The sequence below is a fragment of the Delphinus delphis genome, chromosome 3 (genome assembly GCF_949987515.2).
Source record: "Delphinus delphis chromosome 3, mDelDel1.2, whole genome shotgun sequence".
Lineage (NCBI taxonomy): Eukaryota > Metazoa > Chordata > Mammalia > Artiodactyla > Delphinidae > Delphinus > Delphinus delphis.
Genome location: NC_082685.1, coordinates 78979738 through 78994060, shown reverse-complemented (window position 1 = coordinate 78994060; position 14323 = coordinate 78979738).

Sequence of the window (14323 nt, the reverse complement as noted above, 5' to 3'; positions counted from 1 at the left end):
ACACAGGTTTGAGCCCAGGTCCGCGAAGATCCCACATGCCGCGGAGCAGCTAAGCCTGTGCGCCACAACTACTGAGCCTGTGCTCTAGAGCCTGTGAGCCACAACTACTGAGCACACGTGCCACAACTACTGAAGCCTGCGTGCCTAGAGCCCGTGCTCCTCAACAGGAGAAGCCACTGCAATGAGAAACCCACGCACCACAAAGAGTGGCCCCCGCTCATTGCCACTAGAGAAAGCCCGCGTGCAACAACGAAGACCCAACGCCGCCAAAATAAATAAATAAAAATAATAAAGTTCCCTTTAAAAAAAAACATTATGCAGCTCCTGTGCCAGGTACTACGGACTAAGTGGAACTGTATAAATAATGGTAGCCTAAAGATAATTATAATAGTGATAGAACACTAATAGTTGTTGTTTGCCTCCCTAGAATTCATTTTCCCTCCTCCAACAGCTCCTGACTGCCACTGCAGATGTGCCCCTTGTCCCGTGAGGTTCCTTCCCTTGGTTCTAAGGACAGAACACATGACTCAGGCGTAAGCCACTGAATGTACTGCATATTCGTCTATCTACAATGATTGGTTCAGAAATGAGCACATGACCAAAACTAGTCCAATCAGAATAAATTTCATGACTTGTTCAAAAGCTACCATAAAAGACCTCTTTTGAGCTGGACTTGAACCTGAGAAAATGTAAAGCTAGAGCTGCCCCAGCAATCTTGTCACTACTTAGCCTGGAGCTAAATGGAGACTAAGAATGAAGTCAGAACACTAGGCAGCAAAGTAAAGAAATAGAGGGAAACTGAGTCCTAATGGCATGGTTGAAGCACTAAATCCAGCCTTGTCTGAAGCTGGCCCAGACTCTGGGCCTTTTACCTTCCTGTAAGAATAAATGAAGGCTGTACAAAGCAATACTTGTAACACTGTGCTGGTAGGTTTTTAACGTATATAGATGTAACATATAGTATTTAATGACAGTAAAAGACAAAAGAGGGCAGAAGGAATGGAACTGTAGTGGAGCAAAATTTCTGCATTTCATTGGAATTAATCTGAAGTAGATTGTGATAAATTAAAAAGCATATTATAATCTTGACAGCAACCACTAAAATAAAACAGTAAAGGAAAATTAATAGAGGAACTAAAAAAAAGAATCAATGTACTTTTTGTTGTAAGCCAACTATAGTTTGGTTCTATGTCACTTGAAACTAGGAAACAACTAACTCATACAAATGACAATGCTGATAATAATGATAAGACCAGGATAATGGGGAGAAGCCCATGCAAACTATGTGACAGGGAAGATAATATTAGACAATAGGACCCTACAGATCTTATAGGAACCTTGTCTTGACAGAAGCAAAGCAGAAATTAGTGAACTAAGATCCAGGGAAACATCGTTTAGAACTTTTGGCTCATTCTGTTAATCAAATGGAATTAACCTTGGCCCCAATGAGCTACATGAAACAAAAACTCTACACCAGACCCTAGACCACTCACGCTCCGGAACAGCAGGATGCTTTCCTAGTCAAGCTTGGAGAAGCCCCAGGATGAATAGACTGTTTCTTTTTAAGCTAGATTCAGAAGCTTTGTGCAACCAATACAGGTATTTCTGTCAGGTACTGGCTACTAAGAGTGCCTGTTGCCCTAAGCAATAATGTCAAATGGTAAATAAGAAAAACAATCTTTAATAAGAGTCAGAGGTATTAGAGATCAGAGACAAAGCACACTTTCTTGCATCCCTGAAGCATAGCCACAAGGAAGGAGTATTTAGTGTGAAAGTAAACAGACTATTATTTGGGCAGCCACTATGTTAAATCAAGTTGTGTTTAGACGTATTCCCAGTTTCTAACCACTATAACGAAATTCAGAAGTGCTGTCCCTCTTCCTTAACGCCACACTCATGTATCATGTACCTCAGGGAAAGGCCTGGAGCTCAGCAGTTTATTTACTATCTTTTCCATTTCCTTTTTTTTTTTTTTGCTGTACGCAGGCCTCTCACTGTTGTGGCCTCTCCCGTTGTGGAGCACAGGCTCCGGATGTGCAGGCCCAGCGGCCATGGCTCACGGGCCCAGCCGCTCCGCGGCATGTGGGATCCTCCCGGACCGGGGCACGAACCCGTGTCCCCTGCATTGGCAGGCGGACTCTCAACCACTGCGTCACCAGGGAAGTCCTCCATTTACTTTTTTTTTAACACTCAATTCCAAAGCTTTGCTAGCTAGGAGACTGTTGATCAGTTTCTTCACCTGATAGATTTTCCCAAGTAATCAAAGAAGGCAAAAACTGGAAGAGAACTTTTCTGTTGAATTCTAAAACTCTAAAAGGGCTTCAAATTGCACTGCATTATTTGCCACAAAATAGAGATTAAGACCTTGTGTGAAGGTGGGGGACCCTCTCCACTGAGAAGTTAGTACTTTTCTTTAAAGACCATACTATTGTATATTTTGTGTATTATTCCATGGACAGCCAATCTTACTCCTGAAGAATGGGCACTTTTCCTTTTAAAATCCATATTGCCGATACAAACAACTCATGCAGCTCAATATCAAAAAAAAAACCCAATCAAAAAATGGGCAGAAGACCTACATAGATATCTCTCCAAAGAAGACATACAGATGGACAACAAGCACATGAAAAAATGCTCAATATCGCTAATTATTAGAGAAATGAGAATCAAAACTACAGTGAGATATCACCTCACACCGATTAGAATGGGCATCATCAGAAAGTCTACAAATAATAAATGCTGGAGAGGGTGTGGAGAAAAAATAACCCTCCTACACTGCTGGTGGGAATGTAAATTGATACAGCCACTATGGAAAACAGTAAGGAGGTTCTTCAAAAAACTAAAAACAGAGTTGCCATATGATCCAGCAATCCCACTCCTGAGCAGATATCTGGAGAAAACTCTAATTCAAAAAGATACACACACTGCAATATTCACTGCAGCACTATTCACAATAACCAAGACATGGAAGTAACTTAAATATCCATCAACAGATGAACAGATAAAGAAGACGTGCTGTACTTATACAGTGGAATATTACTCAGCCATAAGAAAGAATGAAATGTTGCCATTTGCAGCAATATGGATGGACCTAGAGATGATCGTACGAAGTGAACTCAGACAGAGAAAGACCAATATCATATGATATCACTTACATGTGGAATCTAAAAAAATTATACAAATGAACTTGTTTACAAAACAGAAATAGACTAACACACATAGAAAACAAACTTATGGTTACCAAAGGGGAAGGGCGGGAGGGATAAATTGAGAGTTTACCTATATAAAATAGGTAAACAAGAAGGACCTACTGTATAGCACAGGGAACTGTATTCAACATCTTGTAATAACCTATAATGGAAAAGCATCTGAAAAAGAATACATATATTTACACACATATGTATAACTGAATCACTCTGCTGTACACCTGAAACACTGTAAATCAACTATACTTCAATAAAAAAAAAAAACATATTGCTGAATGTTTTCTACATTATTTTCTGACAGTACCTATCCCCTCAAGGGTAGCCTGACAGATTGTATTTTCTATAGGTGGCCACAAATATATCTCTGGCCGTAGCAGCCTGACCTTGCCACTCTCACTTTAAGAACTAGAGTTCATTTCTCCATTTCTCCACCCGCCTTGGACCTAGGCAGGCCCTGTGACTACTTTGACCAATGACCAACAGAACACGAAGTTACACGTCAATTCCAGGTGTAGCCCTAAAGTGTTAATTTCCTGCCTCTTGGAATCCAGCTACCATGTATAACTGCTCTGAGATTAGTATGCTGTGAAAAGCCCGAAGCCACAAGGAGAGATCCTGGAGGATGAGAACCATATAAAAAGAGAGGACAAGGAGCCAGACATGCAAATGAAGAAACCATCTTGGGCAACCAACTCAGTCCAGCCTTCAGATAATTCCAGTGCCAGCCATTAGCTAACTACAACCACAAAAGAGCATCCAAGATGGAATCACCTACCTGAGTCCACTCAACCCCCAGAACCATGTAAGAGAGTAGTAATTGTTTTAAGCTGCTAAGATTTGGGGGTGGTTTGTTAAATGCAGCAACAGATATCTGGAAAAGACAGGTAATTTGCTGATCTGGGTATCCCTTAAAGCGTAGTAGATGAGGCAAATGTTTAAAAAAATAATAACATTTTTATAATAATAACTACCATATCAGCTAGAGTTTTTCATAGCGAGCAACACAAGCTAATTCTGGCTGAGTTAAGCAGACAAGTTTTTCTTTTCTTCTTTTTTTTTTTTTGCGGTATGTGGGCCTCTCACTGTTGTGGCCTCTCCCGTTGCGGAGCCCGGACATGCAGGCTCAGCGGCCATGGCTCACGGGCCCAGCCGCTCCACGGCATGTGGGATCTTCCCAGACTGGGGCACGGACCCTTGTCCCCTGCATCGGCAGGCAGACTCTCAACCACTGCACCATCAGGGAAGCCCTCTTTTTTTCCTTTTTAAATTTTTGACTGCGTTGGGTCTTTGTTGCTGCGTGCAGGCTTTCTCTAGTTGCAGCGAGTGGGGGCCACTCTTGGTTGCAGTGTGCGGGTTTCTCATTGCAGTGGTTTCTCTTGTTGTGCAGCACGGGCTCTAGGCGTGCGGGCTTCAGTAGTTGTGGCACATGAGCTCAGTAGTTGTGGCTCGCGGACTCTAACACAGGCTTAGTAGTTGTGGTGCATGAGCTTAGTTCCTCTGCGTCATATGGGATCTTCCCAGACCAGGGCTTGAACCCGTGTCCCCTGCATTGGCAGGCAGATTCCCAACCGCTGTGCCACCAGGGAAGCCCAACAGACAAGTTTTTTGAAAACACAGTGGGTAAGTCATGAATCATAGGAAGGTCTGAAGATCTAGCTCCAGGCTAAGCAGGAAATAAGAACACCAAAGCTACGGCCCAAAACCATTCTGGGGAGGAAATCATTGACATCATTACCACAAAAATGATGGTAAACCTGGCTCCTTGGTTTTAGTGCCACTCTCTCTCACATCAGTCTTGTCATGGGTGGCTATGACTGGCAGAGCCTGAGGCATAGGCCTCTGCCCTTGCTGCAAGGGGGCTGAGCAAATGAGTGAGTATTCAGCATTTTCAGACTCTATACTGAGAGGTCGTCTTTGTCGCCATCAAAGTCATAAGGGTAAGGGTGACTTCTACAAAAACAGAAGTTTAAAATGAGTGACAAGAGCTCTCCACTGCTACCAGGAATCAAAACATGTGTGTATATATTTATATGTGTGTGTGTACTTGCATTATGCAGTTTCTGCTTTATTATAATATTTGTCTTCCTGATAAACCTAGCATTCTATAAAATTAATACTAAAATTAGTTTTCATATCAAAACTAACAGGGCTTATAGGAAAAATAGTATTAGGAGCATACCTCTTAAAATCTATACAAATTTGTAACCGGAGCATCAACATAAATAATAACAATCCTAATAAAAATATTTGTACAGCAAAAAAAGTGAAATTCCTGATAAAGAAGTACTACAATAAATCTAAAATTTTTACTTAAAATAATTAAAAAGTGCATGTACCTTAAGGGAAGGGGTACAAGGGAGTGTGAGGCTGCTGAATTATGGCAGCAAGGGCAACATGCCCAAAGATTGGGGGAAACTATGCAACAAACACTTTCTGGACAGAGCAGTGGATTGAACTGAGCCAAAAAAATAAGGGGTGCCTAGACATCGTGGACAATACTGTATTCCTCACACTTGCCATGTTCAGCTGTGTAGATACACCCTGTGATGAGCTGCTGGTATCCATGGAGGAAAACATTAGCATGCTAGTGAAATTCATCAGGACTTCCATGTTAGATTGTCATTGCTCCACTCTGTACCAATCATGTATGAGCTCATTCATGTTTGCAGAAGCCTGGCTGCAGCAGAACAGAATGTTCTGTGTGTGTGTGTGTGTGTGTGTGTGTGTGTGTGTGTGCGCGCACACACACACACACGCATGTGTGAGAGAGAGAGAGAGAGAGAATTCACACAACCTTTGCAAACCAGGTGTTGTTATTCTCATTTCATACATGAGAAAGTGGAGGCTCAGAATAACAAATCTGACCTAGTTCAAACAGATGTAAGTGTTAAGCTGAGATCTGAAGCTTTTACTTTCAGGTTTTAAGATCTACTCTCTTTCCACCTTGTCTTGTCATTTACTAGGAAACCAGCTTCCACATTTAGAAATTCAGACCTACATCTCCAGGTTGGTAAGCAGTCATGACCCTGTTGAGACTGGACTTGCACAGTCAGTATTGTCTTTGAAATTAAAGATTGGTGCCAGTTGATTTTTCTACAAGGTGAAGACTTGGCTCCTTGGACCCTCCAGTAACTCAGCCTCAGCCTGTTCAGGTGACTTTCCATTGTCCCGCTTTCACTCGACAGTTAGCATTCAGATGATCATTTTAGAAGTACAACTAAATTTTCCAAGAAGAGTTTCTAATCTCTTTGAACAATATGATATTTTTCTCGCAGAACAAAGACTTCTCACTTCTCACTGAGATTAAGCGAGAGAAAATATTTCTGGCGTAAGCACAGATTTCTGCTCCTTTCTCTACCTCTGTTTCAAACTGTTGCATAAACCAACTAGCTGAAGAAATATAAATGCCTGAGTGGGAACCTGTCAAGGAGAGGATACAGTCAGTCTCCTGAGGCTGAAGGACTCTACCAAATATTCTGAAGCTGACAACACTTCAAGGATGAGGTTTATCAAATCAGGGGCTGAGATGTGCACAAGGAATGAGATGTTAAATGGACACAAACTGGCAACCAGATTCAAAATCCTTTGAGAATGTTAACCTCCTAGCCAGGTCTGGATTTAAAGAGAATTGTTAACCCACACTTCCTGACGACAGCTATACAGCTGAGTTAGGTTCGTAAGAGGGGATGTGGGATATTACGGCTGGATAAACCCCCACCATTTAGCAAATAAGAGCCACGAATCATTTAGTGCATTACTTCTGCATTGCAGTAAACATCCGATCCCAGAATTGATGTACCTTCTTAACATTTAATCTGCTGCTCTTAGAGCAGTGAGTCTCATCATTAGTGTGCAGAGAATCACCCAGAGGGCTTGTTCAAACAACATCTCAGCCCCATCTCCAAATGTTTCAGATTCTGTAGGTCTGGGGTAAACCCGGAGAAACTGCGTTTCTAAAAGTTCCCAGGTGATTCTGTGAAGACTACCATCCTAGAGAAAGCCTGGGCACCAGACCGAATGAAGCCCCGTTTTGTCCCAAGGGGCAACTCTGAGGTTAACTTTCCTTAAGCTTCTTAGAAATCAGTGGGTTTGCAAAGAAATCATATTTTTCAAAAGTCATCCATATTTCTTTGCATGTGAGATGTCCATCTCTGTCTTAAAGAAGTTCTTTTGGTTTTGATTATTTTGAAAGACGGAGAAGGAACAGATCTATTACCAGTGACTCAGAAAAACACTTACCCTGCTTAAGTGAGTAATAACAGGCCTAACATGTTTTTCATTGTTAGTGTATGTGTGTTTCACAGAGAAAATGTGTTTTACTGGTGCACACTGTATATTCATGTATATAAAATCATTAATAAAAGCACCTCATAAGAATTCTAAACAGTACTCTTGCCTTACCTATCCTTTTTTTTCTGAAGTATTTTAAAGCAAATATCATGTACCTTATCATTTCACCCCTACAAACTTTAAAACCTGTGGCTTTTCAAACTATGGACGTTTTCTCACATACCTGCAACGCCAACATCATAATCAACAAAATTAATGATAATTCCTTGCTACTTAATGGCAGTCCATATTCAAGTTTCCATGATTACCTCAAATATTCTCTCCACAGTTTGTTATAATCAGGATCCAAATAAGGTCCGTATGTTACATTTGGTTATTTTGTCCCTTAAGTATCTTTTAATACAGAGCAGATCCTTCTCCTTCTCCATCTTCTCCTTTTCCTTCTTTCTCTTACCTGTTAATCCCAATGATGTGTTGAAAAAAACAAGGCCAACTGTCTTGCAGAATGTTCCATGACCTGCCTTTGACTGTTTGGTTCCTGATAGGATCATTTAACTTTGTTCCTCTACAGGTTAGACTTACAGGATTGATTGAATTTAGGTTAAACTTTTTTGGCAAGAATATGTGATAGGTGATGCTGTATATTTCCTAGTGCACAATACCAGGGGACACATGTATGGCTGTCCTACCCTTACAGATGTCAAGTTTCATCAGGTAGGGCCTGATGGGTTCTGGTGGGTGTATCTTGATTACTCCTTTGTAAAATTTCCCATCAATTAGACAATTTCCCATTGTCTAATGGTTTCGTCCACTGATGGTCACACAGGGAGGGCTTCTGCATCCTGGGATAGATACCAAAAGGCTGAAATCAGACCTTCTTTCATTGCTGCTGCTACCCCCTTTCCTCTCCCTTGCCTCTGCAGAGTGTAGTGTAGGGGAGCTGATGTCACTCAGCTCAGGACAGTGGGAGTGCTCTGGAGCTGGAGTGCTCCCCTTTTGGCAGGGAATTTTCCAGCTCATTCTGAACTTCCCATAGGCACTGCTTTATATGTTCCAAGATGGTGGGCAGTGTCATGGAAGGGAGAATGTTTAAGCTCCAAGTGTTTTCTCATAGTATTTACTAGAACAGTGTAAAGTGGGTGAGGTCTCCATGGCTGTCTGTTTACTTCATATGCTTTGCATGTCAAGAAAGTACTTCTGTGCAGAGAATCTTACAGCCACATTGTTACATGCTCAGGCAGAGTATTTCATGGTTCTCAGCATGCACTTGGAGACTCTGCACTTCTCTCTTCAAGGCATAGTGGCCTCTCCCTTTCCATTTCTTTCATTTCCTTAACAACAAAAGGGCTAATGTTTCTGTTATTTTTCATTTCAAAAATTCCAGGCTACTTTATGTCAATTTGACAATTTTATGTCATGGTGTTAATTCTCATCATTAAAAAAAAAAAAGTTTCTCTATAGATTGCTCTGACTATAACTGATCTGCAAAGACAACTTTAAACTCATCAAAGGGTTAAAGAAGCACCCCATTTGCTTTTAGTGTTTTTTATTTGGGGTCACCCCAACTATTTCTGGAAGACAGAACCGGGTGTATAGAAAGACGGTCAGACCTAGACCAAATACTGAGTAGAGGAAACATATGTTGGCCATGACCTTTGGCCCTCTACCCTTCCTCTCACCTCTTCTCTCACCACTAAATGTTTGTTAGCTGCAAGTAATGCTGCTTTGATTCTCCACCCTCATCACCGAGGCAGAGAACTGGATTTTTTTGTTTTCCTTTCCATCTGCACTGCACACACTGAAGCACAGTAGTTTCCAACAAGCAAACTGGGCACAAAAATAACCTCCCCCAAATGAGTGGGTTGGTTGCCTGGAAGGGAGTGATACGTAGGAGGCCTGTCACAAGAAGGAAAATACTATCTTACAGGGCAGAAGTCAATCTACACGCGAAGAGAATGAAGAAGCAAAGCTTCTGTCATGTTTACATGGACTGAAGGAGAATGCCTCTGGGGCCCAGAGCATTAGCTCCTTGATTCCTTTTCTGCTCAGTGTCTCCTTCCCACCCCCCAGAAAAGAATCTTAACTTTCCAACTCACCCAGGCATAACCTCAGGCGAGGATGATGGTAGGAAAGAAGATGGCGGGGTCAAGTGGGAGAGGAGGCCTTACTCTCAGGATCTTGGGTCCTTCTCCCTAACCTCCTTCCTGGGGTTCTTCTTGAACGTCTGACCTCCAACTTGAACTGGACTGTTACTCTCCGGGCCTTGGCAGGATCAGGCTGGGCCCAAATTAATGCTGAAGGCCTACCCCTTCTTCACGCCTGGACTGAGGGCCACCCCTTCTTCTTCCCTGAGTCCTTGGAGATTTCTGGTTGCTCTTTCTCCTCAGTAACAGCAGTCATCTTTTTATTTAAGACCTGAGGGGCTGCATTACCTCTGGGAGAGGCTAGAGAGCTCTAGAGAAGGCAGTAGCAGTCTGGGGTCAGGCTCGGGCAGTGAGAGTTGTTTCCTTGCCCTCAGCCCATTCTGTAGGGTGCTGGGTGCAGGGGGTCATGCTCTGGAGAAGCAGAGACTGGCTCCCATGCAAGGCCCTAGATGCTCTGATCTTCTTCTCTTCTACTCACTCTGGACTCCTCTCTTTCCTGCTTTAGATGATTTTTGCCCTTGCCTGCTCCATGAAAAGACAAACCTCCTCCAAGGAGCACTATGAATCCAGGCTGTTGCAGCCTCCCCATACATCCCCCAAACCGAGCATCACCCTTGAGGGGGACGGGGAGAAGCACCACCTACTCAGTGACTTCCTTGGGGTAGGACTGGGCCTTGGGACCATCTGACAAGCCTGGAATCCAAATGACACTTCAGGAGCTCACTGGGCCTGAATTTGGAATTGCATAGGGCACCTCACACAGAGCCTGCAGCCTGGAGGCCAAGTGTCTGCTGAGCTATGAGGGCAGCTAACAACCTTGCCAGGGCCTACCTCACTGGAGGCAATGGATTTGTTGCTATGGCAAAGCTGAACTGTCTTTTTGACTATGAATTGTTACGTGAGTCTATTAAGAAACGCCAAGCTACTTCCAGTGGATCGTTTTGTTTTGTCTGCCCTGAAACCTCCAGGAGATAAAATAAAAGACCTCAGCATTCTCTGCAGCTTGATTGATACAAACTGTCATATGCACAACCTGCTTTCAAGCAGCTGCTGCAGCTCATGATGCTATGTAGGCACAGGACTGGAGAGCAGGCTCTAAACAAAAAGAGAGCCATGCCTGCTCCGCCCCCTCCCTCCTGGCCAGGTCTGTGGGTCTGTCCGGCGATGGGGCTGTCTTTGCGGACCCTGCCCCGTAACTGGGAGGGACCCGGCAAGCCTGGCGTGGGTGCAGACGAAGACATGGCAGGGCAGCTGCCCACTGGCATCCTCTGCACTGCCCTCCACCCCCCACCTGGTGTAGGAAGTAAAGATCAAATTGAAAGGGAGGGAGGCGTGGAGGCAGGAGCTGGTGGAGTGGTGGGAAGCACGTGAACAGGGGCTGAAAGGGCCGTGTGGCTGACAGGGTCTTGCTGCTCTGGCCAGGTTTCAGGCCTGAGCCTCTGAGGTGGGAGAGCTGAGTTCAAGAAATTGGTCCACCAGGGACCTCCCAGCCCCTCATAATATCAATAGGCGAGAGCTCTCCCAGAGATCTCCATCTGAACGCTAAGACCCAGCTCCACTCAATGACCAGCAAGTTACAGTAGTGGAGGCCCCATGCCAAACAACTAGCAAGACAGGAACACAACACCACCATTAGCAGAGAGGCTGCCTAAAATCATAATAAGGTCACAGATACCCCAAAACACACCACTGGATGCAGTACTGCCCACCAGGAGAACAAGATCCAGCCTCATCCACCAGAACACAGGCACCAGCCCCCTCCACCAGGAAGGCTACACAACCCGCTGAACCAACCTTACCCACTGAACCCAACTGTGAACCTGCAGCCTGTGAAAAGGAAACCCCAAAAACAGTAAGTTCAGCAAAATGAGGAGACAGAGAAATACGCAGCAGATGAAGGAGCAAGGTAAAAACCCACCAGACCAAACAAATGAAGAGGAAAAAGGCAGTCTACCTGAAAAAGAATTCAGAGTAAAGATAGTAAAGATGAACCAAAATCTTGGAAATAGAATGGAGAAAATACAAGAAACGTTTAACAAGGACCTAGAAGAACTAAGGAGCAAACAAACAATGATCAACAACACAATAAATGAAATTAAAACTTCTCTAGAAGGAATCAATAACAGAATAACTGAGGCAGAAGAACAGAGAAGACCTGGAAGATAAAATAGTGGAAATAACTACCACAGAGCAGAATAAAGAAAAAAGAATGAAAAGAATTGAGGACAGTCTCAGAGACCTCTGGGACAACATTAAACACACCAACATTCGAATTATAGGGGTCCCAGAAAAAGAAGAGAAAAAGAAAGGGACTGAGAAAATATTTGAAGAGATTATAGTTGAAAACTTCCCTAATATGGTAAAGGAAATAGTCAATCAAGTCCAGGAAGCGCAGAGAGTCCCATACAGGTTAAGCCCAAAGAGAAACACACCAAGACACATATTAATCAAGCTATCAAAAATTAAGTACAAAGAAAGAATATTCAAAGCAGCAAGGGAAAAGCAACAAATAACATACAAGGGAATCCCCATAAGGTTAACAGCTGATCTTTCAGCAGAAACTCTGCAAGCCAAAAGGGTGTGGCAGGACATATTTAAAGTGATAAAAGGGAAAAACCTACAACCAAGATTACTCTACCCAGCAAGGGTCTCATTCAGATTTGACGGAGAAATTAAAACCTTTACAGACAAGCAAAAGCTAAGAGAATTCAGCACTACCAAACCAGCTTTACAACAAATGCTAAAGGAACTTCTATAGGCAGGAAACACAAGAGAAGGAAAATACCTACAATAACAAACCCAAAACAATTAAGAAAATGGTAATAGGAACATACATATCGATAATTACCTTAAATGTAAATGGATTAAATGCTCCAACCAAAAGACACTGGCTAAATGGATACAAAATAAGACCCATATATATGCTGTCTACAAGGGACCCACTTGAGACATAGGGACACATACAAACTGATAGTGAAGGGATACAAAAAGATATTCCATGCAAATGGAAATCAAAAGAAAGTTGGAGTAGCAATTCTCTATGAGACAAAATAGACTTTAAAATAAAGACCATTACAAGAGACAAAGAAGGACACTACATAATGATAAATGGATCAATCCAAGAAGAAGATATAACAATTGAGAACATTTATGCACCCAACATAGGAGCACCTAAATACATAAGGCAAATGCTAACAGCCAAAAAAGGGGAAATCGACAGTAACACAATCATACTAGGGGACTTTAACACCCCACTTTCACCAATGGACAGATCATCCAAAATGAAAATAAATAAGGAAACACAAGCTTTAAATACCACATTAAACAAGATGGACTTAATTGATATTTATAAGACTTTCCATCCAAAAACAACAGAATATACTTTCTTCTCAAGTGCTCATGGAACATTCTCCAGGATAGATCGTATCTTGGGTCACAAACCAAGCCTTGGTAAATTTAAGAAAATCAAAATCATATCAAGTATCTTTTCTGACCTCAACACTATAAGACTACATATCAATTACAGGAAAAAAAACTATAAAAAATACAAACACATGGAGCCTAAACAATAACTACTAAATAACCAAGAGATCACTGAGGAAATCAAAAAATACCTAGAAACAAATGACAATGAAAATATGATGACCAAAAACCTATGGGACGCAGCAAAAGCAGTTCTAAGAGGCAAGTTTATAGCAATACAATCCTACCATAAGAAACAAGAAACATCTCAAATAAACAACCTAACATTACACCTAAAGCAATTATAGAAAGAAGAACAAAAAAACCCCAAAGTGAGCAGAAGGAAAGAAATCATAAAGATCACATCAGAAATAAATGAAACAGAAATGAAGGAAACAATAGCAAAGATCAACAAAACTAAAAGCTGGTTCTCTGAGAAGATAAACAAAATTGATACCATTAGCCAGATTCATGAAGAAAAACAGGGGAAAAACTCAGATCAATAGAATTAGAAATGAAAAAGGAGAAGTAACAACTGACACTGCAGAAATACAAAGGATCATGAGACATTACTACAAGCAACTCTATGCCAATAAAATGGACAACCTGAAAGAAATGGACAAATGCTTAGAAAAGCACAACCTTCCTATACTGAAACAGGAAGGAATAGAAAATATAAACAGACCAATCACAAGCACTGAAATTGAAACTGTGATTAAAAATCTTCCAACAAACAAAAGCCCAGGACCAGATGGAGTCACAGGCGAATTCTATCAAACATTTAGAGAAGAGCTAACACCTATCCTTCTCAAACTCTTCCAAAATATAGCAGAGGGAAGAACACTCCCAAACTCATTCTACAAAGCCACCATCACCCTGATGCCAAAACCAGAAAAAGATGTCACAAAAAAAGAAAACTACAGGCCAGTTACACTGATGAACACAGATGCAGAAATCCTCAACAAAGTACCAGCAAACAGAATCCAACAGGACATTAAAAGGATCATACACCATGATCAAGTGGGGTTTATACCAGGAATGCAAGGATTCTTCAGTATACGCAAATCAAGCAATGTTACACACCATATTAACAAACTGAAGGATAAAAACTATATGATCATCTCAATAGATGCAGGAAAAGCTTTCAACAAAATTCAACACCGATTTATGATAAAAACCCTCCAGAAAGTAGGCATAGAGGGAACTTAACTCAACATAATA